At 41.4% G+C, this 26,863-nt stretch overlaps 1 long non-coding RNA gene across 1 annotated transcript in view; it reads left to right on the top strand.

Annotated features, from left to right (window-relative positions):
• The window catches only part of LOC123586229, a 187,177-nt gene that overhangs the window by 154,703 nt on the left and 5,611 nt on the right, over positions 1-26,863 (top strand). Inside the window, exon 2 of the long non-coding RNA XR_006706694.1 lies at positions 13,671-13,756. This is a non-coding gene — a long non-coding RNA (uncharacterized LOC123586229). The remainder of the gene's footprint in view (positions 1-13,670; positions 13,757-26,863) is intronic.

The following is a 26,863-nucleotide window of genomic DNA, read 5'->3' as shown; positions in this document are numbered from 1 at the left end:
TACTTTGTGCCACACCATTAATGATCCATTTCACACAATCACAACAGACACCATTAATCAGAAAACAGTAGCAGAGGACATTCTTGGCGTTTACTTTGGTGTTTAATCTTGTGAGTATCTCTTCCTCTGGTGACACTAGAATATATGACAATATGTATACACATGTGATGATTATTTCATTTCTCTGTGTCAAGGATTCTGTGACTCCCCTGTGGCCAAATTTTCGGTAAATGAAAGCTTTCCGACCCAGAAGGTCCATACCGTTTATCAGATTTTTAAAAGGGTCCTTTTGCCAAAGTCCAAGAATCACAATTACAAGGCACACTTATGATAGTAATTTGTTTTGTGCCTATGTAATGTCTGTGACACACGCACACACACACGTACACATATATCTATGTACGACACATTAGCACATATATGCCTTAAATTGAGCTGTCAAAGCAACCTGTATGGGTTAAATTCTCTAATATTGGATTCGTTCCCGTAATTTACTCTTTTCCTTCTAAAGTTCTAGGTTTCAAGATCGATTTCAGGTATGTGTCAGGTATGAGTCTGTACCAATGCCTTCAGGAGACACGCGGAGGCTGAGACGTAACCTCTCATGCAGGCAAAGAGCAGGTGGGTGGAGACAGTTCCCAAGAGGGGAGGAGTGCGTCTGCTCAGGAGGTGAGCCTGGCTTCCTCCGCAGACCATTTGCCCATGTCACAGCTTTAGCCAGTGCTGTTTAAAGGTGCTGCCTGCCTTTCCATAAATCCACATGAACCCCATCAGACGCTAGCCTGGTGTCTTGACAAAGTACGTTATCTGTGGGGCAGAGAACAAGCGTTCTTATACCACCTTCAAAACATGTGCAGCAGTAAAGCTCATTGACGGGGTATTTTCAAAAAAAAAAAAAAAAGGTTTAAGCTAAATAAAAAGTATTAATTATTTTACAGACATTACTGACTTGGCATAATAATATTTCACTGGACTTTGACCATATTTCTGTCTGCAACTCCTAGCCTTATTTGCATGTATGGGAATGAACATTTTCTGCAAAGACTTGAGGAGAAATTTAGTACATAAATATAAAATGGAATCCCGGGGCGCCTGGGTGGCTTGGTCCGTTAAGCATCTGACTTTGGCTCAGGTCATGATCTCACGGTCCGTGAGTTTGAGCCCCGCATCGGGCTCTGTGCTGACACCTCAGAGCCTGGAGCCTGTTTCAGATTCTGTGTCTTCCTCTCTCTCTGCCCCTCCCCTGTTCATGCTCTGTCTCTCTCTGTCTCAAAAATAAATAAACGTTAAAAAATTTTTTTTTTAAATGGAATCCCATTTGTTGAGCTTGTAACTGAAAAATTGAAATTCTGGCCATCTAAGCACATGGAAATACAGAACAAATTTGCGATGATGTTTTAAAACTGTCAACACCAAACTCAATGACATTAGATAACCATCGTTGCAGCTAGCTGTATATGGCATATATAGGTATAATTAATGACAGTTAAAGGAAAATACTTCAAATTTCTAGACTTCCGTGTAGCAACTATCCTTTCTAAGACATCAGGTAATCTCATCTCTTAACTTGTTGAAAACTCTTAATTTATGTGAATTATTCCTAAGTTGCATTCGGGATCATGGATCCCAAGCCCACCCTAGAAGAAAGTCTTAATGAGGAATTAATAATGTAAATGGTTTTGCTTACATCAGACATAACTTTGATGTCAATTAGTTTAACCAGAAGGGCATTCGAATCAACATACCTTTGAGGAAGAAATGTTCTTGGCGCGATACTAAACACGTAAGAGCTACTCTAATTATGTTTAATATCTTTGGCACAGTGTCAGATTCCTGCGGTATTGAAAATTACAGTGGGAAGGTCTTTTCCAAAGTGGTTTCTAAAACAAAGAAAGCCTATACACAATAGGCACACACGTACTGCTGGAACTTGATGTGGAACGTGAGGCCTCTGTGTCCAGGGAGGAAGATAATGACCCCCGCCCGAACTCAACTCCCTGGCACAGATCAGATAAGAGCCAAGGGATACAACCACAGGACGTTTGGTACCCAAAGGGTGCGGTGAAATCAGGTGTGGTTTCGGTAACTGGTGGCCCTTGGAGATCAAAAATGTGTGGCCCCGGTGGCAGAAAATCGTGCTCTGGTAACACTAGAGAATCACTTATTAATTCATTGATTGAGTCATTCAGTCATTCACCAAATGTCTTTTGGTAGCCTATTATCTGCTAGACAGCATGCTAAGTACTGGGGAAGTCACTCTACCCTATGAAGATTTCAGGCTAGTGGGAGACAAAACAAGCCATTATAATACAGGGTAATAAACACTCTGGTAAGAGTTCACATTTTGGCAGGGAGACCAAGATGGAAGTCCTCTCGTGTACCTGGGGAAGCGCTGACTGGACAAGTGGCCATGAAAGCAACCATGCGAGTACCTCGTAGTCCTCAGACTCAGGTCTGATTGGCAGCTAGACCATTAAGAGCCAGAGTACCTACGAGCAACATAGTCAGCTCTTATCTCTGGGCCCTACAAGGTCATGGTTAAAGTCAAACTAAAACAGAAACAACCACTGGTTATGGGATGCCAACCACAATAATTGCTACTTATGAAGCACTAGTTTTGTATCAGGAATTAGGCGAAATGGTCTAAATTTTTGCAGCGTTATATGACAGTGCTAGGAATTTGTCCTGTATTATTTCTAAAAACTTAGAACAACCCTGTGAGATTGTCCCCATTGGCCCTATTTTCCAAATGGGAAAACAAAGGATAGATACCGTTTAATAACTTGCTCAGGTTTGTACATGACAGGACTCACCCCCAACCTATAAATCCTAAATTAGTGCTAAATCTCCTCGTTAGACTGTATCGTGCTTCAGAGACTTCCGTCTACAACATAAATGGGTCAGAACTTGGGGTTGTAAAGCCAGCTGCAGGCAAATCCTGGAGAATTCAGGAGAAATGAGGTGAAAGCGGACTGATAGATGTCAAACATGCCTGATTCAAGTAATGGTAATGTTAACGATAGAACGATAATAACAAATTTGACGGAAGTGAATTGTTATGTAGCATCGGTGATAGCAAACACTTAGTGTTTCCACCTGACTGGCATCTAGTCTCCTTTTTTTGTGGTCACAAAACCTCAGAACCCCTCACTTGTCCTGATTCTGTTTACTTCAGGAGGGATCCATTCACCCACTTGAACTCCTAGCCAAAACTCTGGGCATGAGCTCATGACCCGGGCCCAGCCATACATTATTTATATGGTTTTCAGGGTTGCCGCATGACCCAGTTCTGGCCAACTGAGGGTCACCCCCAGTACTTATTTTGTTATCTACAAAAATACCCATGCTGGCTGGATACAATATCCAACCTGGACTTGTACTTCATCACCTTTGAGAACAGTCTGCTTGAGAAAGACGCACAGACTGAAATGGAACTCGGGGTCAGAAGGAGAAACTCCTGATGATACCAGGGTCACATTTGAAGCCATCCCACCCCTAGATTTCTCAGATAAGCGAGCCAGTGATTTTTCAGTTAAACGAACCAAGCTCGGATTGGGTTTCTGACCTTTGCCTCTGAAATTCCCTTATCATACTCCATTCTGACAGTGTGCATGCATTAATTTATTTCATTACATCTAGTTGTTGTCACAGCCCTCTAAGGTACAGCACATCTTGCATGGGGTAGAGGTGGGAAATACCCAGGCCTATGTCACAGTCAACAATCCGAACAAGTATACACTAGCAAACACTAGTATCAGAATATTGTGTAATAACTCTAGCCAGCATTGCTACCCTAAGTGGCATAGTTACTACTTTGGGTTCAAACAGGTGTTATTCAATTAAAAAACACCAATGTTATTGCCTGACAAGTTGCCTCTAAGTCTGGTATTTCCCTGGAGCCCGGTCCCATGATGTTAGCTCCTTATAGTGGAACATGACTTCCTTTCTAAGTTTCTATTCTTTGCCCATCCTGTTCGTTGGGATTCCTGTCTGGGACATGAAGCATGTTGGAGTAGGGTCTGAGTAGTTCTCAGAGCAATTAGAAATAAACAAAAGCATTACCAGTCGGCGTGTCCACACTAGCAAGTAGCAGGAGTGAGCAAACTATGTGAACCTGGGTACCTTGAAGATGCCCCCAGATGAGCAGATTCTGGCCCTAGACCATGAGTAAAATACTGTCAAGAAAAACCAGTGGAAAACCTGATTTGAGGGGTGCCTCGGTGGCTCAGTCAGTTACCCGTCTGACTCTTGATTTTGGCTCAAGCCGTGATCTCCATGGTTTCGGGCTCTGTGCTGGCAGCGTGGAGCCTACTTGGGATTCTCTCTCTCTCCCTTTCTCTCTCTCTCCCTCCCCCACTCGTGTGTGTGTGCGCGTGCTCTCTCTTGCTCTCTTTCTCTCCCTCTCAAAAATAAATAATAAAATTATTAAAATACAAAATAGTTTTTTAAAAAAGAAAATTTGATCGAACTCAAGAGCCCTATAGGATCTTGGTAAACATGATCATGAAACCACAATTGTAAGCCCATCATCAGGCAAAATTATAGTGCATTCTCCATGCAGGACACTTGTTTGACTGTCACGAGACATAACTCCCACTGAAGACAAAGTCACAACTTCAAACTGCAACACATCGGGAAAGAAAATCCAGAGACTTATAACTGTGATATTGGGCATTTATAGAACTAGAAATAATTAGGCAGACGAAGAAAGACTTAAAAGTCTGTGCAAACTATTTAAAAAGAAAAAAAAATGATTTATATGTAATACAAACAGGAGGTTATAAAATAATAATGGACCAAGTAAGGAACCAAGGGAAAACATATGGCAGTTGAAATAAACAGTTAATGCAAACAGATGCATTAATCAATGAAGGGGACAAAGTGGAAGGGGACTCAAGTTAACTGGAGTACAGACGAGAGAAATCGCCAGGGACATAACCCAAAATGTAATGAGAAGGTAAAATAATGAGTGGAAATTAAAGAAGAAATTTGGAGGGAGAGCAGAATGAGAAATTTTAACTTGTATCAAATGGCTGTGCTCAAAAGAGATAATAAGTAGAAAGATAATATTCCAAGAAATGAAGACCAAGAGTTTAATCCTTTCATTAATTAAACCATTAATTAATCCTTTAATTTCCTAGAAATTAGGAAAGACAGATTTCAGAAGGAAAAGACCAGTCTAGTGAGAGATCTTTTAAAATTCTACACTTAGCCTAGTTGAAATTCAAGATTATCAAGGACAAAGAGAAAATATGGAAATTCTCCACAGAGGAAAATCAAGTTAGGAATAACTGATTAGTTCAAAATTATTGAATAATTCAGATTCATGGCATAATTCTCATCTACAGGGATAGATTCCAGAAGGCAACCAAATAACATCTTCAAAGTGCTAAAGAAAAATTATTGTAAACCTAGATAAAATATTTCTTAAGTTGTGAAGGCAAGGTAAAGGCAATTGAAAAAAATATACACAGGGCTCAAAAAGTTTACTGCCTATAGACATTTGCTGGGAAAACTACTAATGCTGTACCTCTGTAAGAATGAAAACTAAACCAGAAGGACAATGTGGAATAAAAGAACAATAAAAAAATCGTGTATATATAAAAAAAAATTGAAAAGGGAAAGGGAGAAAACAGATTAGGAATCAGGATGTTGGCCGTGTGTCTTTGGACAGTTTCTTTTTGTCTCTGAACCTGATTCGTTCCTGATCTATAAAATGCCATGATTGCCTGTGAACTTCATGACTTACTTGGCAAACAATGGCAGGCAGTTTTTTGTGACTGATTTCTAGCTTCCTTCAATGTTACTGATATTTCATATCCTCTCACTCCTGCTCTATTTGATCGTATACTCTCCGCTTAAGATTCTTCTTGTTCCCTACAGCCTCGCCTAGCGAGCATTCCTCATCAGTAGATGGGTGCTTAAGGGACACGATGTAGTTACGCTCACACACTCCTCACCATCCACATGCATGCTGACAAGTGTGGCTGTCCCTGTCCTTGACCAAGGTATCTAGCTTTCTAGAGTGTATCAATCATGGTCTGTTAGGTTGCGCTGGGGTAGCAATCAACCTCCAAATCTCGGTAGTTTAAAACAAGCAACATCTATCTGTCGCTCATGCCTTATGTCTATTGCAGGCCTGCCCAGGGCTCTGCTGTCCACACCCTTCTCTGTAGGATCTATGTTACTTCGGCAGCCACTCTCTTGAAACGTACTGATAAGAATCAAAGAAGGAAGAGAGCAATGCAGATCCCGCACTGGATCTTAAAGCTTGCATTTCCATTCATATTTCCTTGGTCAGACAGGTCACATGACTACACCTGACTCCACAGGGCCAGGAATGGCTGTCCTACCATGTGACTGGATGGAGACCCTCAAATGTTCGGTCAATAGCTCTAACAACTACCACACAGGGGTGGGGTCACTTCCCTCATCAAGTTTTGAAGAACATTCTGGGACAGACTAGCTTCATTTCCTCCCGGACTTAAGTGTTCTACAACAAAGGCTGTTATTTCCCACTTTTCAGAGAGTCAGCTCTGCCTAGAAACCTTTTTTTCACCCTGACACATACCAAGAAATGTCAACTCTCCTTGGCAATAAGCACACGGGTCATCTCTTCTCCCAGGAGAGAGGGTGTTGCCAAGAGGAAGGATTCTTTTCATTCTTTCATGACTAACCTGTGAATCAGAAAACCTAAGTGGTGGCTCTCAATGGAATATTCTGCCGTATGAGATTCTGAATAACCTTCTACCCGTTGTTATAAAAAAAATCCACAAAATGTCCTATGATGGTTTACCAGTTGTTATCGGTATCAGAACACACAACCAAGTTTTGGTTAAAAAAAAAATAGGTCTCATCTCCTTATCAGTGAAATACAAAGCTGAAATTTACATTCTGGATTTCATTGACGTATCAAATGTCAATTTTTTTTCAATTATTGGTCAAGGTGTATATAAATATGCATTATTGATTTGTTTGTGGTTTTGTCACTTATGGATTTCGGGTCATATAAATGTGATTTTAAATCCTGGAACTGCCCATTACTAGCTAACTTATTTTTCTCAGTTACTAGGCCACATGAGTCTCATTTTCTTCACTTAAACAACTGGGATGATAATATCCTTCTAGGAGGTTTTGAGAGGATTAAATGAAGCAGTGTTTGTTTATAAAATGTCTGGCACGGTGCCTGGCCCAACACACAGTAAATATTAGGACTTCTCTTGCCTTGCGTTTTGCTCAGGCTAAAACTGTGCTGCCCTGTTCGGATTGCATCCTGAAATAGGATGCCTGAGATGTGTATTTCTTCTTTCAACTAATCATGGAGAATAATGAGTAATTAGGGAATGTAAAAGCAGAATAAATAAAATTCCTGAAGACAGTTGGCTGGCAGAATGGCAGTAATTCAACGTGAAACTTAATTCTGTAGCTTGTAAATTCCCCGTGATGATTGTCTCTAGAGTTCTGGAATTGCATTCCTTCCCCCTCCCCCCGACCCCCACCTCTCCCAGAAATCCACCTAAATGGCAAACAGGAAGGCTCAGGCTCACAAATCATGGATGCATAATCACCTACTCAGATTTCCACTGTCCTTTATGTATGAGAGGTGACCAAGCACCTGACACTCGCAGGGACAAGCACCTGGTGTTTTTCTCCAAGCAGCCACTAGACTTTTCTTATGCTGCCTTCTGGGTGTGTCTTTTCTCTTTTTCACACCGTTTATTCATATTTATTCATCCTTCCTCTTTCTATGTCATCTCTTCTTCTCTCTCTTTGTCTTGTTATAACACTCCCTCCTGCCTACCTCCTCCTTTGAGCCTGGCTTCTTATTCGATATATTTCCCCAATGTTTTCTCTTGCCATTTATGACCTGGTAATTTATTGGTCACGTATTCCACATCACCACCCAATTGCCACTTTCCTTTCAATTCTATTCATTACTTATTGGGAAAAGTAAGGCTTGCCTTCACGCTTAGATCTGTATAATCATCCTAGAATCAGAGGCCACCCTCTGTCCCTCTGCATGACCTCCTTCCACAGCAATCTTTGCATGTGACCACCTCTGTCAGGGCCCAGCAATGGAGAGAAACCTCTTTCTTCAGAATGTGTTTCATGGCATCGTCAGGGATCTCTGATATTTGGCAAGCCCTTCCCTCTATTTGCGCTGAGTTTACCTCTCCATTATTTCTGCTGGCTTGTCTCAGTTGGATATACTGGAGGCCTCTTCCTCACGAGCCTCCTAAAAATTTGTTATACCCGAGTCTCCTCCTGCTGTAGATACATGTTCTCTATTTTTCACTTAGTACTTTGCCCATGATTGTAACCTGTGTGTGTAAGTTTGACCCTCTTTTTGGGTCCCGGATCTCAGCTGACCCTTCATGCTCTGCCTCCCTGTAACATATGCTGAAAGGATGTTTAATGGGCATCTGTCATCCAGGGAACTTAAAATGGGTTCAGAACACATATTACCCAAGGATAACTTCTTTCGAGCTGATTCCCCAAAAGATGCAACGGGGACAATGGCCAAGCCGTATATAAAATCAGAGCCCTAACCCCAAATCTTTAGCAGCAGGTTGAGGAAGCCAACCCGTCAACCGTAGCAACAGGCCAGGAATCCAACCTGCTATCCACGAGTCAGACTTGTAGGAAGTCAGACCACTCGTTCTAGTAACAACCCAGGGAGCCAAACAATACCCCTTGAAACAGTTGACCCTCAATGGCCAAGACTGGATTAATCATTGATAGTCTCCTTAATTGCTGTCTCTACTTTTAACTTAGGATCAAGCAGAAAAAGCCAAATATGTACCACAAACCAATCACACAGGATACCCCCACCTCTAGTCAGCTGTTTACAGCTCCCCCTGGCCAACATCCTCCAATCGGGGCGCATGTGAGCCTTTCTTTTTTGTTCCTCTGTAAAGCTTTCTCCCTCCTCTACCTGCCGTTGAGTGTCTCTGAAACAAACAAGATGATGGTTGTCTCCCTTCCCATAGCAAGCTCTGAGTACAAAGGCTTTGCCCCTTTCTCCGTTGGCCAGTCTTCATTTATTTCCATAGGTAGGAGCTTCGTGGAAGACAGTGGAAATTTTCCCATGATAGAAAACTAATTCTTACATGGAGGAAACACAGCAGAGAGACACAAATCATTTCTAATTAACACCGAGGAGCGTGTAAGGATTTATCTGGACGGGACCCTTGCCTCTCCAGTTCCAAGTCTAGAAGACCACACTGCTGGGATGCTAACCCCCCGTCTTACGGTCTTTGTGTCCAGTTTCAGACATCCTTCCCTGTTCTCTCGGAGTTCTCATCTGAACTCAGTCCGTGATAAAAAAGCATACAGAAAGAATCAAACACGGGAAGACATTCTTCTCTAGTTTAGAGATGTATTTTGAAACCGATTCCCTCACTCCATCTCATTCCAGGATATTACTGTTATTACGTGCCAAGAAAAATCTACATCAGTTTAATTTCCAGCTAAAAGAGAAAGGACATGGTGAACTAGCTGTTTAATCAGCTATCTGCAACTTTTGGAAAGTCAGTAAAAGATCTTTTTCTTCCTGCTATTTTTTCTGTAAAAATGCATCATCACAAATGGTGGCGTAACATGACAAATGAAATTTAATTTTCTGCTATTGATCTAGACTCCCAGCAGGTCAAGAGAAACAGGGCAGGGGAGGTGAAGCAGAGAAATGAAGACATTGAACGGAGAGTATTTTTTTCTAATGTTTATTTATTTTTGATAGAGACAGAGGCAGAATGCGGGTGGGTTAGGGGCAGAGAGAGAGGGAGACACAGAATCCGAAGCAGGCTCCAGGCTCCGAGCTGTCAGCACAGAGCCCGACGTGGGGCTCGAACTCACGAGCCGTGAGATCATGACCTGACCAGAAGTCGGATGCTCAACCGACTGAGCCACCCAGACGCCCCAATTTTTCATCATTTTTAAAATGAAAATCTTGATGCGGTGCGTGTGGGAAATAGGAATGGGTGACGGTGAGGAAGTCCAGGAGGGGCTCTTTCAAGGGATGTCAAAATACACAAGGTGGGGACAAAGATGCTTGCTTTCAGTCCCTGGGAAATTTACAGGATACATCACATGGCAACGGCCCATCCATAGTCAGGGACCAACAGCCCTCCAGGAGTTTGTTATTTAAGGCCGTGGTAGAAATAAATGGGAAAGGGTTTCGATCTTTCCACATTTATGCTTATCAGTTTTTTTTTTTTTAATTTTTTTTTTCAACGTTTATTTATTTTTGGGACAGAGAGAGACAGAGCATGAACGGGGGAGGGGCAGAGAGAGAGGGAGACACAGAATCGGAAACAGGCTCCAGGCTCCGAGCCATCAGCCCAGAGCCCGACGCGGGGCTCGAACTCACGGACCGCGAGATCGTGACCTGCCTGAAGTCGGACGCTTAACCGACTGCGCCACCCAGGCGCCCCAATGCTTATCAGTTATTTAATGCCTACCTTATGCTAAACACTGTATTGGCTGCTTTTCACACATACACTCATTTGATTCTTGTTTAACATCAACTCCTGTTAATTACCCCCCATTTTGTAGATGAAGAGACCCAGGCTCCAAGAGACAACTGAACCTGTTCAAGGTCACAGGATGGGTTGATAACAAGCCCAGCTGAGATCTCAACCGAGGTCAGCCTGGGTTAACCACGGAACAGTCTCTGGCTTCTTTGAGTTCACACACTGCGATCACTCCGGGATGCAGCCTTGCTTGGGGGAAGGCAGGCCGCCTTGGGACCCTGCACTGGGGGAGTGGAAGCCTGGCCATCGGGACTTCCAAAAAAAACCTGGGAAGGAAAGAAGCTTCACTAACACCTGTCTGAAAAACAAGAAAATAAACAGTAAAGTTGATCCTGATTTTGACAGGATTTTAAAAGCCTTTGGCATCTGACATCATCGTTCTAGAGACACGATTTACAGAAGATGTTTTTACCCGGAGAATATCATTAACTGCTGGGTTGTTCTCTGTCTTTTGATTCTTGCCTCCCCCGCTGAGCAGAGAACACTCTTTATCTCTGATGCACAGCAGATAAAGAGCACGCTATGTTTGTTGACAATAGGTAGCCAACTTCTTTTTCAGACGCGTAGGCAGAAAGTGGTTAAGTGACTTACCAGTTTTCATAAAATAAGTCAGAGATGGAATAACGAAGAGAGCTCAGACACTTTATATTGTCGGGGCCGGCTTCAGGTTTCCTAGGCTACAGGATCTGTGCGTCAGCCGATAACAGAATCAGTCAGAAGAGAGATATTAAATGGCATCGTTGAGAGTATCTTTCAAATTTAAAAGGGAACGATCACAAATGAATCTTTGTGGCAGAAACAAATTACAATTATTAAAATGGAATAGCTTTTATCCTTCCACAGAATAAAACTTTAGCTGACGGCTGTGTTTTGATAGACTTTTCTATTTAATTTTTTGGTGACTTAATGGAATAAAGTCATGATTTCAGTCACAACAGTATATAGAAAAGATAATTCGAGGAGATAAATACACAGACGACTGCAAGGGTGAGAAAGTGTGGCAGAGTAAAATTTCCATACGAGGGGACAAAGAATTACAAACACACTGGGGCCATTTTCTGGTCCTCCCAATTGAATGTGCCCGTCCCATCCCATATTGGAACAAGGCAAGTAAGAAAGGGTTCAAGTTCCAGCCTCAGAGAATGCCCACTGGGAAGTCTCCGGATTTTTTCTTTGGTCAGCTGAATGTCTACTCATCTCTACAGGTAGCAAGTGATTTATATACATTAGTAACTGTCCCATTGATGGAAAGGTGCCAAAAATGTAAAGACAGAAAGGGACCCTGGGAGCTACACAGGCACCTGTTCCGTTTTCCTCTGTGTCTGTACGTGTGAGAAGCCCTAAGAACTAGGGAACTAGGTTGGCCTTTGGGCTTTAAACTGTGAATGTCCAGGGACACCCGGGTGGCTCAGTCGGTTAAGTGTCTGACTTGTTTTCCACTCAGGTCATTATCCTGCTGTTCATGAGTTCAAGCCCCACATCGGGCTCTGCACTGACAGTGAGGTGCCTGCTTGGGATTTTCTTTTCCCCCCTCTCTCTCTCTGCCCCTCCTCTGCTCGCTTGCGTTCTCTCTTTCTCTGTCCCCAGTTCAAAATGAATAAATAAACTTAAAAAAATAAAAATTTTCACGTAAAGCAGGTGTCTTTCATGACTTGGATTCGTAAGTGCCTAGCTGACACGTTCAGGAGCATCTCAGACCTCAGTGTATCCGGGATTTAACTCCTGGGAGACAGAACTGAGATGCAATTACTAAAAAAGAAGCTTAATTCATCACATTGCACCCTTCCTGCAGAAAGATTATACAAATGGAAGGAAACTGGTTGGATAGAAGGTAGCCCGAAGATTCCATCCAAGCACGCCGTGGGGAGAAGATGCTCTCTCAGGTCAACCAGAGCATCCTGACTTGATTGTCTCCACGGGCACAATAGGCTGCGGAACCCAACGCTATCCCACTTGGGAGCCTGGCAACCACCGAGAAGACAGCTTGCACTTTGCCTTCTCCTGTACTCGTCAGATCAGAACGAACATCCATTTCCCTTGAGAACAATGTGTCTCACTACAAACGAACGCATCGCATGCTGGCCGATTTTATGAGGATGAAGCAGCACCTCTAACACATTGACGGCATCATGTTTTTCAGCCCGCAGTGCTAAGAGCCAAATTTTGGGCAGAGTTGATCTCACTGATTTAGAAGCTGCCTTAGTGCTCTCGAGGTGGGGGAGACGCCCTGGGTGCTCCCTGCCCACTGTTAGCGCCCCTGGGCTCTGTGTCGGCTGCAGCCACTTTTACACTTACATGGGAAGTTTGGGGTAAAGAAATAAAGGGGAAAGGTTTGCACTCAGGAGGGAACATTATGAAGAAATTCATAAATGAGACACAGGAGGGACGCGTGGGTGGCTCCGTCAGTTAAGCGTCCGACTTTGGCTCAGGTCATGATCTCAAGGTTGGTGAGTTCGAGCCCCGCGTCGGGCTCTGTGCTGACAGCTCGGAGCCTGGAGCCTGTTTCGGATTCTCTGTCTCCCTCTCTCTCTGCCCCCTCCCCTGCTCATGCTCTGTCTCTCTCTTCCTCTCTCTCAAAAATAAACATTTTTAAAAATTGTATAAATAAGACACACGATTATTTGAAAAAATCAAATTTTCAAAGATCTCAAGGTCTTTTGTGTAGCAGTCATTTCGTCTGTGAGGTGAACTTGGGCCTCTGCACTGCAGAATCTAAGAGATAAGTGTCATTTTTCAAACAGTCATTTGCTATACAAATATTAGTTGTCATCATGAGATTTTTTAAAAGAATTTCTTTATTGTTTTGTATGTTATTTCGAACTTCATGTAGTTGTTAGCACATGGTTTCGTACTCAAATGTATTGCATTAGTAATTTGTTGTTTTGTCTTTGATTGCTTTCTAAATTTTTGATTCATAATTTTCACTGTTATAAACTGCAAATTATTATAGATTAATTTTATGTTACCCTAATACTCTTTTCCCTTTATTTAAAGTGTGTCTTTATTCCTTTTTTACCTAGTGGGTGAAAAACATCCAGAGTGAGTAGATTTTAGTCTTAGGAGAAGAGACAACCTGTGTACAAAAATGTCCCCATCTGTGCAATGAATTAATTCTTATTAAATTGTATTTTGTTTTAGCGTCAGCTCCAACTCTGTCAGTTCTACCTCCTTAGAGTCTAATCAGCTTCTTCCGGATAGTTCTACCTTTAAAGGACAAATGAGAGGTACGTATGCCTTCTAATATGTCCTAAATAAATAGATTATCAACGTCTCTCGCTAAAGTCGTGCACAGAGCTTTATCAAACTGATAGACATGAAAGGTCTACATAATTAGGGAGCGAGATTCAAAGCTGTGTTCCACAGATCCCCGAGACTATAAATGATGAGGTCAAGGCCAAAGCAGAGCCAGATATACAAAGAGTCAGAAAAAGATGGAAATATTTGAGTGCCTCTCCTTTGTTGAGTGCCTTCTTTGGAGCGATGCCCGTAATTTTTTTCTCTTCATAACTGTAGCTTGGACTGGTACCTGAAGGAAGTGGATAATGAATGTCATTTCCGCATTAAAAGACACACGAGTTCCCAAATATTTCTTGTATTTGCACCGCCTCTTCCTGCGGTCAGGGCTCACGGACAGAATTCACCACCCACTGTTCCACTGGGTCTCTGGAAAAGGCATAATGAGGACCTTTTGTAAAAAGGCACAAGAGAGCAAAAATGGGTTCATAAAGAGCTAATATGTCAGTCAGTCGGTTGGTCTTTTGATTTATAAATTAAAAAAAAAATTCTTTGGAAGGTACCCCATCGTAGCCTACGTCAGCGGACAAATATTGGATTGAGAGTAAATTATCTCTAAAGACCCAGTGGTTTTACCTCTCCAAGCTCTAATTTACTCACCGACAACCTAAGTTTAATATCCAGCGCACAAGTGATCTAAAAAATAAGTCAAACTTTCTATGTAAATCATGGAACATAATACCTGACACCAAGTAGTCCTTTAATCACTGTTAGCTCTTATTATCACCCGCAGGATACATAAATTCTCCCTTATAATTAATTCTGTCCATCGTCACTGGCACCCTAGTTTCAAAATAAAGCGTGTCCTCTGTGGCTTAGAATCCTGCCCCTGGAGTGTTTCTCTCCTTTAGCACTAGAAATGTATTCACCCCCCACCTCTCTTCCTATGGGCTTCTTTTCATTCAGTGAATTCATTGTTATTAATTCATTTCTCAGTACACATTTACTATGTGCCAGGTCTGTGCAGGGGTCTATGGCTGGTTCAAGTCTCAGCAAGGGCAACCCGTCCTTCGGACTGTGTTACTCAAGGTCATCATCATCATAGCTTAAATACAATAGCGTAATTCCTAAATGGTTTCATGTATCACAAGCGTGTTGGCAGATATGTAGAAGTCTCTTCCACCGTATTTTCTGTGATTCCGATTGTGACAAATGATGTTTTCTCAATTGGTGCATAATCACAAAAAAACCGTAACGGGAACGCAAAGCTACAGCCGACATTGCACTGAAGCTACAGCCGACATTGGCTAAAAATTTGCTCCTTCAGGCTCTCATCAAAATAGACTTTTACCATTAAGTTCAGAAAAAAAATACCAGGAAATATTGGAATTAGAGGCAAAACAGCTAGTAGAATGGGGCTCAGTCAGTCAAGCATCCAACTCTTGGTTTCGGCTCTGGCCGTGATCTCATGGTTTCTTGAGTTCGAGCCCCACATCGGGCTCCAAGCTGACAGTGTGGAGCCTGCTTAGGATTCTCTGTCTCCCTCTCTGCCCCTCCCCCACTTGCGCTATCTCTTTCTCAAAATAAATAAACTTAAAAAAACAAAAAAACAGCTAGTAGAAGCGAATGCAGAATTGGAGTTTCTAAATTCGACCAACTCAGAATTTGGTTGTCATGCTTGCAGAAACTGCAAAGAGATATTCCAATATTCAGTAAGCGTATCGGTGGATAAAAATATACAGAGGTGGGGCACCTGGGTGGCTCAGTCGGTTAAGCGTCTGACTTGGGTTCAGGTCATGATCTCACCGTTCATGAGTTCGAGCCCCGCGTGGGGTCTCTGCTGGAGCCTGGAGCCTGCTTCAGATTCTGTGTTTCCTTCTGCTCACACTCTGTGTCTCACTCTCTCTCAAAAATAAATAAATATTAAAAATTAAGAAACAGAGTTAAGATGTGAATAGCTAACACTGTCATTTTCAGGTTCATTCTTTCTCGTGTCCTTCCTCAGAATTCTCCCTTCCTTTCTCAGAAAGGATAAGAAATTCCCCATTAGTTATGACAATTGAGGGCTCCTCTCTACATGTAATTGAGTAGACCAATGTGTGGAGGCATCACTGTCCCTGGTCCCTTATTCTATTTCAGACCTCTGTCCCTGGCTGTGCATCCTTGTGGGAATGGCATGGCCAAGGGTGGGGTGCAGAGAAATTCAAATAAGTAAAATTACATATTCTGAATATTCAGTTGCTTCAAAACATTTCATCATTATCCAAAGTTGGGGATACACAGCACTGCTGCTTAGGGGCAGAGCATCTCCATAGGCAACCTGAGCCGTCCTGATGGAATTTTAAGGTGATGATTGTAGGAACCCTTCTTGTTCTCCTTCTACACACATTTCTCCACTAATGACTGTCTGAAAATATGGTGGCCAGAACTGAACACAGTACTGCAGATGTGATCTCTCCTCTGTGTGAATGGCACAGGCTTTGAAGTCAGACAGAATCTGGGTTCTAATCCAGGCTCCGCTGTTAATGTTGAGTGACTGTGGTCAAGTGTGATGTCTGAGCCTCGGTTTCCTTATCTGTTAAAAAAAAAAGACAATAAATGCTGTAAAATGTTACTGTAAAAATAAGTAATGTATTGTTGCATTAACTGTAGACCCCAGCTTTTTTAGAAAAGCAAAACTCTGGATCTTCTCATTATGTTGTCTTTGTCTTTACTGAAATTACTCCCTTAATCTACTGAATGACGCAGGACTAAATACAATGCATCTTTCAGGCTAACACTGAATATTCAACTGGCATTTTAAGTATGGTTGTTCACTTATGACTATTCCAACTTGATTTTATTTTCACACACCTTGCACACATAGATAACATGGTAAATGAGGAAGTAATGTTTAAGAGTTGACGCTCCTCAGTCAGACATGGCGGGTTCGAATCCCAGCTCTATCACCAGCTGTGAGATGCTGGTCAAGGTGCCTAAATGGCCCAAGCCTCAGCTTCTTCGTGTGTGAGACAGGCATACGAGGACTATCAACTCGGGACCTACTAAATATTTGCTATGTATCTGCTATTATTTATAAGTACCTTTCAGTATTAAAATATCCTCAGTCTACACCATACTGCATACCTATAGTTAATTTGGAAGGAATGCTGGCTCCTCGACTTCATAGCCTTTTAAAAATGGCCATGAGTCACTTACAGGTCTGAGTACATTCATTGCTGCAGCCTAGTCTACTAATAGAACTAGTCTACTAATAGTCACTAATAGAACCACAAACGAGTTCCTTAATCTCCTCCCAGGCTCGGTTGTTCTCTTGTTATAATCCTACCCATACTGAAGTCTAGTTCACAATCTTCCCTGATGACATTTTTCCCGGTCTGTGTTTCCAGAGCATTTCACGACATTTACACATTCTCCAACACCTATCTCTGCTATGCGTTATCTTTATTTGGGTGATTCTGAATTGGCACATAGGACCATGGAAATAGAAACCATCATGTGTATTAATATCTCAGTCTTGCCCCGCTTATCATAGGGTACCTGAATCAACTTGACGAGCGCCTGAACAAGTGAATGAATCCATGTTCTAGAATTTTGTTTCATTATCTGAATCAAAATAACTGATTTCGGATTTTTGCTTTCTTGTCCTTCTTAGCATTTTCCTAAAGTTTCAACTTATTCTAGATTATCTACTTGGGTCTATTTTATACGTATATTTTATGCCACGTTTTGTATTTTATTTTTTCTTTTCAAGTTTGGTTAAATGGTTTTCTTCCTACTTTTGTATATGTATTTTAGATCTAGGGTCATCTGAGAGCTTCCTGTGCAGCTAAATGTGAATTTCTTTGGCTGCCTTTTTTTTCCCCCGCAAGTGGGAACATTTATGATTGTATAGGTTTTTTTTTCAGAACTTTACATTCCTCTTAGATGATATTTTCTGTTGAGTCTATGCCTGAGAGGGATCTGGGACCTGCTGATGTCTGTGTTCTTTGAAAGACTCCAGTTAGGTTACACACCAGTTAGGCATTGCCACATTATACTCCGGGGCAGAGAAGTCCTCCTGGGGAAAGAGGCTTCTGGACATAATGTGAGTCTGAGAAGCTAAGAACTGAGGGTCATCTGTGAGGGTATGTGTTACTTGCTCTGAGTTCCCCAGGCTTTCTGCCCAACAGAAGATTCTACCAGGAACCTCAAGATTCCACTGGAAGCTGGGAAGCAGGAACCACCCTCCCAGAACCTTGTGATGGACCTGTGCTCATTGTCTACTCTAGCCCATCCACCTGGCACATCATTCTCCTTGTCAGTCTCTTCTGTTGGATGTCTCTCTTATCTCTTCATCTCTGTGTGCCTCTCTGTCTCTCCCCTATTTCTCCGCCTTCCTGTCTCCATCTCTATCTCTGTTTCTGTCCCTTTCTCTCCCAACTCTTTAATATCCATACTTTTCTTCCTACATTCCTTTAAATAATATTTTTCCTACCTCTTTTTGCTCTTGTATTTTTTTCAGAGTCTCTAGCCATGGAGTCACGCCAGCCTTTTTATGAACTTCTGAAAAATCTGTTTTCCTAAAGTCTAGAATGCACGTCTGACTGTGCCCACTGTTTCCTTTCTTCACTGTGATGAATTCCAAGATGATTTGGTTTCTCCCAAGGTTCATATAACTTCTGCTCCAACAGTACATGTTCTTGTTAGTTAGAACTAAATGCAGAATGGCAATTTTTCTTGCTACTTCCTCCACCCACTATAACATGAAATTGTCAATGAAGAATGTCAGATGTTCTACTTTCCACAGAATGTTTCCAGAGTCGAATCCCTTTCTTACTGTTACCTCTTGCATCTGAGCCGGTCTACATTTTCCCCTACACCTTTTACCTGGCCAGGAATTCTGTCCTACACATCCCAGTATTATCGCTTGTGTCTCTCCCTTTTGTCCTCACCTGGATGTTTTCTACCATTCCTTAAATGCATGGTATTTTGTAAATTCTGTGTTGTTTTGTTTTGTTTTGTTTTGTTTTGTTTTTGAGAAACATGATTAGCGTTCTACTGGGGCTATTTCTTGTGAGCAAAAGTTACCTTTTCGTGGTCTTAGTTTTGTCATGAATTTCATGCCTATCCATATTTGGAGATGTTTAATTTCCGGATTATAAGCTACTCGAGGTCAGGAGCCATGTGATATTCATCTTTGTATTTTCAGAGGCTAGAATAGTCCGGAAACATACCCAACATGAGTTTGCTAAACTGACCCGATGTTTGTTTTAAAATTACAGGTTTAGGGGCGCCTGGGTGGCGCAGTCGGTTAAGCGTCCGACTTCAGCCAGGTCACGATCTCGCGGTCCGTGAGTTCGAGCCCCGCTTCGGGCTCTGGGCTGATGGCTCAGAGCCTGGAGCCTGTTTCCGATTCTGTGTCTCCCTCTCTCTCTGCCCCTCTCCCATTCATGCTCTGTCTCTCTCTGTCCCAAAAATAAATAAACGTTGAAAAAAAATTTTTTTAAATTACAGGTTTACACACTCAGATACCACCTCACGCCAGTCAGAGTGGCTAAAATGAGCAAATCAGGAGACTATAGATGCTGGCCAGGCTGTGGAGAAACAGGAACCCTCTTGCACTGTTGGTGGGAATGCAAATTGGTGCAGCCACTCTGGAAAACAGTGTGGAGGTTCCTCAGAAAATTCAAAATAGATCTACCCTATGACCCAGCAATAGCACTGCTCGGAATTTACCCAAGGGATCCAGGAGTGCTGATGAGTAGGGGCACTTGTACCCCAATGTTTATAGCAGCACTGTCAACAATAGCCAAATCATGGAAAGAGCCTAAATGCCCATCAACTGATGAATGGATAAAGAAATTGTGGTTTATATACACAATGGAGTACTACATGGCAATGAGAAAGAATGAAATATGGCCTTTTGTAGCAACGTGGATGGAACTGGAGAGTGTTACGCTAAGTGAAATAAGTCAGGAAGAGAAAGACAGGTACCATATGTTTTCACTCTTAGGTGGATCCTGAGAAACTTACCAGAAGACCATGGGAGAGGGGAAGGAAAAAAAAAAAAAAAAGGTTAGAGAGGGAGGGAGCCAAAACATGAGACTCTTAAAAACTGAGAACAAACTGAGGGTTGATGGGGGGTGGGAGGGAGGGGAGAGTGGGTGATGGGTATTGAGGAGGGCACCTGTTGGGATGAGCACTGGGTGTTGTATGGAAACCAATTTGACGATAAACATCATAAAGAAAAATTACAGGTTTAGTTGACTCCCCCTACCCCATGCACTGTGCATAGACATATAAACACTTGAGGCCTTAAGTGATCTCTGTATCTTCCAATTTTTCCTGAAGATAACCTAATATTTGTGCCACAGCTTCTTTCTATAGGCTGTTTTTCATGGTATGTAACATGAGAATTTTGTTGAATTTTTCTCCCTAGCTTTATATTTTAACTTGGAGAGCTTTTGATCAGCCACTGATAGGAGATTATTATTGAGAAGCATACAGATATTAGTAAATTAATTTTATTCATTAGAATATATATATATATATATATATATATATATATATATATATACAGACATTGACTTTGAGACTCAAGTTAAGTGGCATACTCCAGCCAACATAGCTTATCAAGTAAAAGAACCTATGAGAATTAGGTCTGAGTGGTTCCCAAGCTCCTGAATTTCTTCTTCTAGTACCATCTGCTCCACCTGGCTGATTGGTCAAGCTAACCTTCTTGGCTTGACTACGTAAGGCAAACAAAACTAGAATGAACATCAGCTCTTGGTTCTGCAAGGGGACATTCCCATTGTGATTGGAGGTAGAGTGACTCTTAAAAATACGACCCTAATTTGGGAACAACCATGGCTGCCAATAGGGGAAACATGGTGGCTTCAAGGACAGAATGCATAGCTCTACCCTTTATCTTTGCCATGGCAGACAGAGGGATAAGATTAAAAAAAAAAAAAAAAAAATCCAGAAGCAGCTCTCCCACCCTCCCTTCCGCCCCAGCAAGAGGGCAGGAGAAAATGATTCATTCCTCTCTTACCATTTTGATCTTCCCCGGACTATAGTTGTAGCACTATTGCACCAAAATAGTCTCGGACCATTGCTCAAGCAGGCAAGAAAGATATGTTTTATTTTGCTATAATTCAACCTAATTATTATTTTGGCCTCCTAATCTTCTGGAGTGACAGAAACTGAATTGTAGTTATTTTAAGAATTCTGGGGGCGCCTGGGTGGCGCAGTCGGTTAAGCGTCCGACTTCAGCCAGGTCACGATCTCGCGGTCCGTGAGTTCGAGCCCCGTGTCGGGCTCTGGGCTGATGGCTCAGAGCCTGGAGCCTGTTTCCGATTCTGTGTCTCCCTCTCTCTCTGCCCCTCCCCCGTTCATGCTCTGTCTCTCTCTGTCCCAAAAATAAATAAACGTTGAAAAAAAAAAATTAAAAAAAAAAAAAAAAAGAATTCTGATCTCACTTCCGCCCTTCTCTTGGGGATATGTCTGTTTCTGGGATATAAATTGTTCTGAGGTTGGGGTTTGACAGCATTATGGTCTATCGCTTCCTCCTTGTCTTTTGCCCATATCAGCCTCTGGTGACACGTCTGTCACTCATCTGGTCCTTCAGCAGCAGCCCACGTCAGTGACGGTGCAAGTGCATCTTTTCAACCACTTTTATTCAACTAACATTCATGGAGTGCCCATTGTATACAAGGCATAATATGGATTCAGTCCTTCAAATATGAGACAGATGGGGCAGAGGAAGGTTGCCTTCTCCACACCGCATGCCGGACCCATGGGTGGGGAGGAGCACTGGGGACAAAGACCAGTGTCGCTATAAGAATGCAGAGTGAGGAGGGGAGGGGTCCATGAAAGGTTGAGTCTAACATGTGTAGGGCAGAGCAAGTAGACCAGGAGAAGGCTCACCATCTTTACCTTAAAGATAATGAAAGCCACCGAATGGTTTTAAGCCTAGACTAGTATGTTTGGACTTCAGCTGCTGAAGTCTCACTCTGGCTGCATGCACAGCCATTGTTTAGGAGAAGATGAACATTAGTTAGGAGGTCATTACAATTATCTACGCAGGAAGCGGTGGTCTGTTAAAGAGAATGGAGAGTGGCAGATACTTCAGGATGAAATATACAGGATGGTATTGATGTGTACAAAGATGGGGGAAGGGGAGGAGGTCCATTGGGAATCACTCCTCCATTATGTGCTTTTTCTCTTCCGGAAGTCATATCAAGGGCTGCATGCAACCTAACAAACAAGCACAGGAAGTTGGTGACTTAAAGTCTAGGAAGGAAATATGACATATGTTATAAAAATAGCCGACATTTATTGACATTTAAGAAGTTCTAAGAGCTTTGCATACATTAATTCATTTGGTTCTTAAATGAACCTAAAAGGATGATATTAGGATAGTAATATTCATTTTATAAATGAGGGGAAAAAAACAAAACAGAAGGAAGTGGGTAATCAAGTCAGACCTCACTCCAGAATTCAGACACTTCAGCCATCAGGGCGGAAGTGTGTTCAGATTGGGGTGGCATAAAAAAAAAAAAGAAAGAGTTCATTCAACCCTGACTGAGGGACTGAGGATCAGTGAGAAAAGCCTTCATGGGGTAAGAAATCTTGGAGTCCACTCTTGAAAGAGAAGTGAGTGGATATTCCACAGGGAGGGCCAGTGGCATCTGAACTAAATAAATGACTACATGAGTTCACAAAACCATTGGTCTCAGCCACATTTTTTAACAATACAACGGGAACAAATAAAAGGCAAAGTGGTAGGAGACAGAGACTCCCAATTCGATTTACCTCTGATTGCTGTGCATGTTTGGGTGAGTCACAGAGTTCTCAGTAAGTGAAGAAGTTTTTGAAGATTCATGAGGTTGACCACGATAACAATGAACCAGGAGCTAGAGGTCTAAATAATCTCCTTCATTATATTTAAATAATATCAGAGGAAAGAGGAGAAGAGGGGAAATATTTAGATAAATGTGACTTTCGAGATCATAAATGTTACATTAGGTTATATTAATTCACCACTCTAAGGACTGGAAAAGTCCAGAAGCGTAGGGAAAAGTTTTCAAATTCACTTCACTAGACTGTATTAGTTTACTAACTATCTCCTGAACATTAGCAGGCATTAGCTTTGGCTCTATGGAGCCCAGTGAATGTTGTAGTACCATTTGGACAGGATTCAATTATTTATTAATTGAATTTCTCCCCTGACACATGACAATGTGAACAGCATGTAGTGATGTGGAATCAAGGTGCACATGAGAAGTTAATTCGAAGGAATGAAAGACATTTAATCTGCCTTCCTCCTCCACTGATGATCCCATCATCCTTTTGCCAACACTGTGGTTTTAAGGGAGACTCTTTTGGCCTTTCCTTCCATTTCCTCCAAATCTACTGCATTCTGGTTCTGAACACACTACTTTTGTCTCTTATTGGAGGATACCAGGTACCTGTAAAATGCCAGGTAGAAGGACTTTCTCAGACAGGGCTCGTTAGGTTTGACTTCTTCTGCACATTATTCCCTCGCTTTCTGTCTCCTCAAATTCCAGTCATCTCCTCAGATTGTCCTTGACCTTCCCTCTGAAGCAGCCCATAAACTCCGTCTCCAGGGCTTTGTATCATGGCTTTCATGGGCCTGGGCACTTTTGCCTTTGTGGTCCCTTTTTTCCATAAAAACATATTTGAAAATTATGTTGTACCACTGAATTAACGTAAAGACAAAGACATAGTATATAATGTCTTTGACCTAGAAGTTTATCTTATTTTAAAATAAAGTAAAGCATTAGGTAGTCAGTGCCATGATGTCAGAGAATCCATTACCTTCGTCACTGTTCCATTGCCCACACTCTAGAAGAATACATACCACATTATAGTCTTCTTTTTAAAGTTTTTAGAAGTTTTTTTTTTAATTTTAAATTGTAGTCTTAATAAATGCTTATTGGATGAATCAATGAATGAACGACTTTCTCTCTTTTTTTGAGTTTCTTCCTTTGGCTTCTACAACTACTGTTTTTCAGTCTTTTCTTTTCCCTCCTTTTTGTCTCCTCTTCTTCTGTCTTCTCTTTAAACATAGTCTTGGCTTCTCTCCAGAGTTCCAGACTCACACTTTTGCTGGATACTTTCACATGGTTCTCTTCATGGTCCTCTCAACGTGTATAAAACAAACTCACCGGTTTCTCTGGCTCTCCTTAATGTTATTATTACTATTATCATCCTCATTTTCATGATTATTGTTATTGACATCTCCATAATGGTAGGGCCATCATTGTCTTTTGATTCTCTCATGCCCGGTAGATAGAAATCATCTTCAGATTCCCCTTCTACCCGGTCCAATTTGTGCCCAGATTGTGCTAATCCTGCTCTTACCATTTCAGGTATATCGTCTTCACCTTCACGTTGACACTGTCCTTGCTGTTGACCTTCAGTAAGCCTTGCTGGTACAAGCACACCAGCTCCCAGCCAGTCTCTGTGTCTCTTGTCTTTCCCTTCCCTATTCTAGTAGCCACACTTCTTTCTAGAAAGTCCCCTTGGTTAAAATACTTGGTTGGTGCCCATAGCCTACAACAAAGTCAATTCTAAACCCCTTAATTTGATACTCAGTATCTTGGCTTCAACTTAAATGTTTAGCTTTATTTCCACCACTTACAAAGACCCTATGGTCCTGCCACCCCACACTATTCTATGGTTCCTAAAAATGGATACTATAATTTTCTGCACTCTTTTTCCAAACTATTCTTTTTGCCTAGAAAGCGACTCCCCTCCCACGACATATGTGCATCGTAATGTTTCACAAGAGCACAGAACACTAACAGATAGCACTTAGATCTTAATTCTGTGCCCCTCCCTGGGACTAACACAGGGTTAGTACTAACCTGGGGTTACACAGAGGAGGAGATTGGTAGATGTTTATTCAGTTAAACTTAAAATGAACGAAAGGAAAGTAAACATAAGAGCATTAGTTTTTACCATGGTATCATATTTCATGTCAAAAGATGATAATTTTAACTTTTTAAGAAGAGTAAAAGCAATAACCAAACTGGAATAGTCAATTCAGGCGAATCTACTTACATCGGTATCATTCTGTATCAGAATAACATAAGCTGTACAACCATTTAGCATGACAAACTCAGGCAAAGCTAATTTCAACGTGGATGAATATTTCCATTTCAGAGTCTTAATTTAATCAACCTGAGTAAATTAATCAGAAACATCTGCTTTGTGTCAAGAAATGCCTCGATCAGTAAACCAGCTTTAATGAGACAAGCAACTAATTATATTATACCTCTAATACAAGACAAGGAAAGGTTAGGGTACATTAGGAATAATGGGCTTTTGTGTAAGAAAACACAGATAATGTGAAATGATCATTCAACCATCTAAGGATGTGGCCATGAACTTTAGGATAAAAGGTATGATACATTCCTCTTCTTGTTACACCCGAAGTTTTCTTATTTTATAGAAAAAACAAAAACAAGGTGTTTTTGGTGGAAATTTTGGATAGCACAAGCAGGTAAAACTAAGAAAACGAGAAGAAGAATAATCCCACCACCCAGAGAAAAATCACTTTTACATTTTGTCATAGAAATGTCTAGTCATTTTATTTTGCCTTTGTATGTGTGTGCGTGCATGTGTGTGTGTGTGTATGCATGCATTTGTGAGATCATATAGTCTTTTGTGTGTATAATGGGATTTAGATCATAACGTACATAATATTTTTAACTTCCTTATTCTTTGACAAGATGCTATGACATTAAATATTCTTCTATAACATTATTTTCAATTACTGTGCTATTCCCAGAATATTTTGGTCTTTGACTGTTATAAACAGTGCTTTGAAATGAATCTTATACTTTATTTTATATACACACTAATTTTTTAAAATCACTTTTAGGTAAATTCCCACGTGTGGTGTAGCAGGACCAGAGATCTACAAAATATTAAGTCTTTTGTGAGTATAATCGAACTTGGCACAGATCTCTTATAACAAATCACATTAACATGAGCATTCTCACAATCTTATCAATAATTATAGGAAAATATTTTACAGGTAAGACTGAGTTATTAATATGCTTATGCATCGTTGGTGTTTCTTCTTTTGTGAGCTTATGTGTATATCATTTGAACATTTGTTGACTGAAGCCATTTTTTTTCTTTTTTCTTTCTCTTTTTTTAAAATGTTTATCTATTTATTTAGAGAGAGAGAGAGCAGGAGCCAGCGAGAGGCAGAGAGAGAGAGAGAGAATCCCAAGCAAGATCTGTGTTGTCAGTGCAGAACCCTACACAGAGCTCGACCCCACCAACCATGAGGTCAAGACCTGAACCAAAACCAAGAGTCGGAAGCTTAACCCACTGAGCCACCCAGGCGCCCTCTTTGCCTTTTTTATTTTGAAGGACGCTTCATATTCTTTTCATTAAGAAATATTTTCAATAAGTATAAAGACTAATATAAAACACATTTAAAGATACCACATACCTTTTATTAAAATGTTTATTTATTTCTTTTGAGAGAGAGTGTGTGTGTGCAGGGGAGGGGCAGAGAGTGAGGAAGAGAATCCCAAGCAGGCTCCACACTCCGCACAGAGCCTGATGCGGGGCTCGATCTCAGGAACTGTGAGATCATTACCTGAGCTCAAATCAACAATCTGATGCTTAACCGACTGAGCCACCCAGGGGCTCGAATCTACCATCTACGTTTATTAAATCTCCAGAATTTTCCATACTTATTCCAGTCTTTTTTTTTTAATCTCTAACAAATTACGCATAAAGTGTCAACCTCCATTCTGAGACAAGCACCTCTTACCACGTGATGGGAGTCATATTACTTCGCTTGTTCCTGTGTGCTTTTGATTATTATTGCCGTTGTAGGTATTTACATACTTACAAATTACAAAGCTCAGACTGATAATATATATCGTCAGTGATGGATCTGACTCATTAGTGTGGAATTTAAAGTTCTATATCTATGTTTATAAATGAAATTGGTTTATACAAACTTTTTCTTATGCTTTCATTTTCTGGTTTTGATATTAAACGTATACTAGCCCCATAATTAAGGTGGCTGCATTTCCTCCCGTTTTTGCTGTAAAATCTTTGGC

Source organism: Leopardus geoffroyi, chromosome C3 (genome assembly GCF_018350155.1).
Source record: "Leopardus geoffroyi isolate Oge1 chromosome C3, O.geoffroyi_Oge1_pat1.0, whole genome shotgun sequence".
NCBI classification, from domain to species: domain Eukaryota; kingdom Metazoa; phylum Chordata; class Mammalia; order Carnivora; family Felidae; genus Leopardus; species Leopardus geoffroyi.
This window is presented reverse-complemented; position numbering and strand designations above follow the sequence as displayed.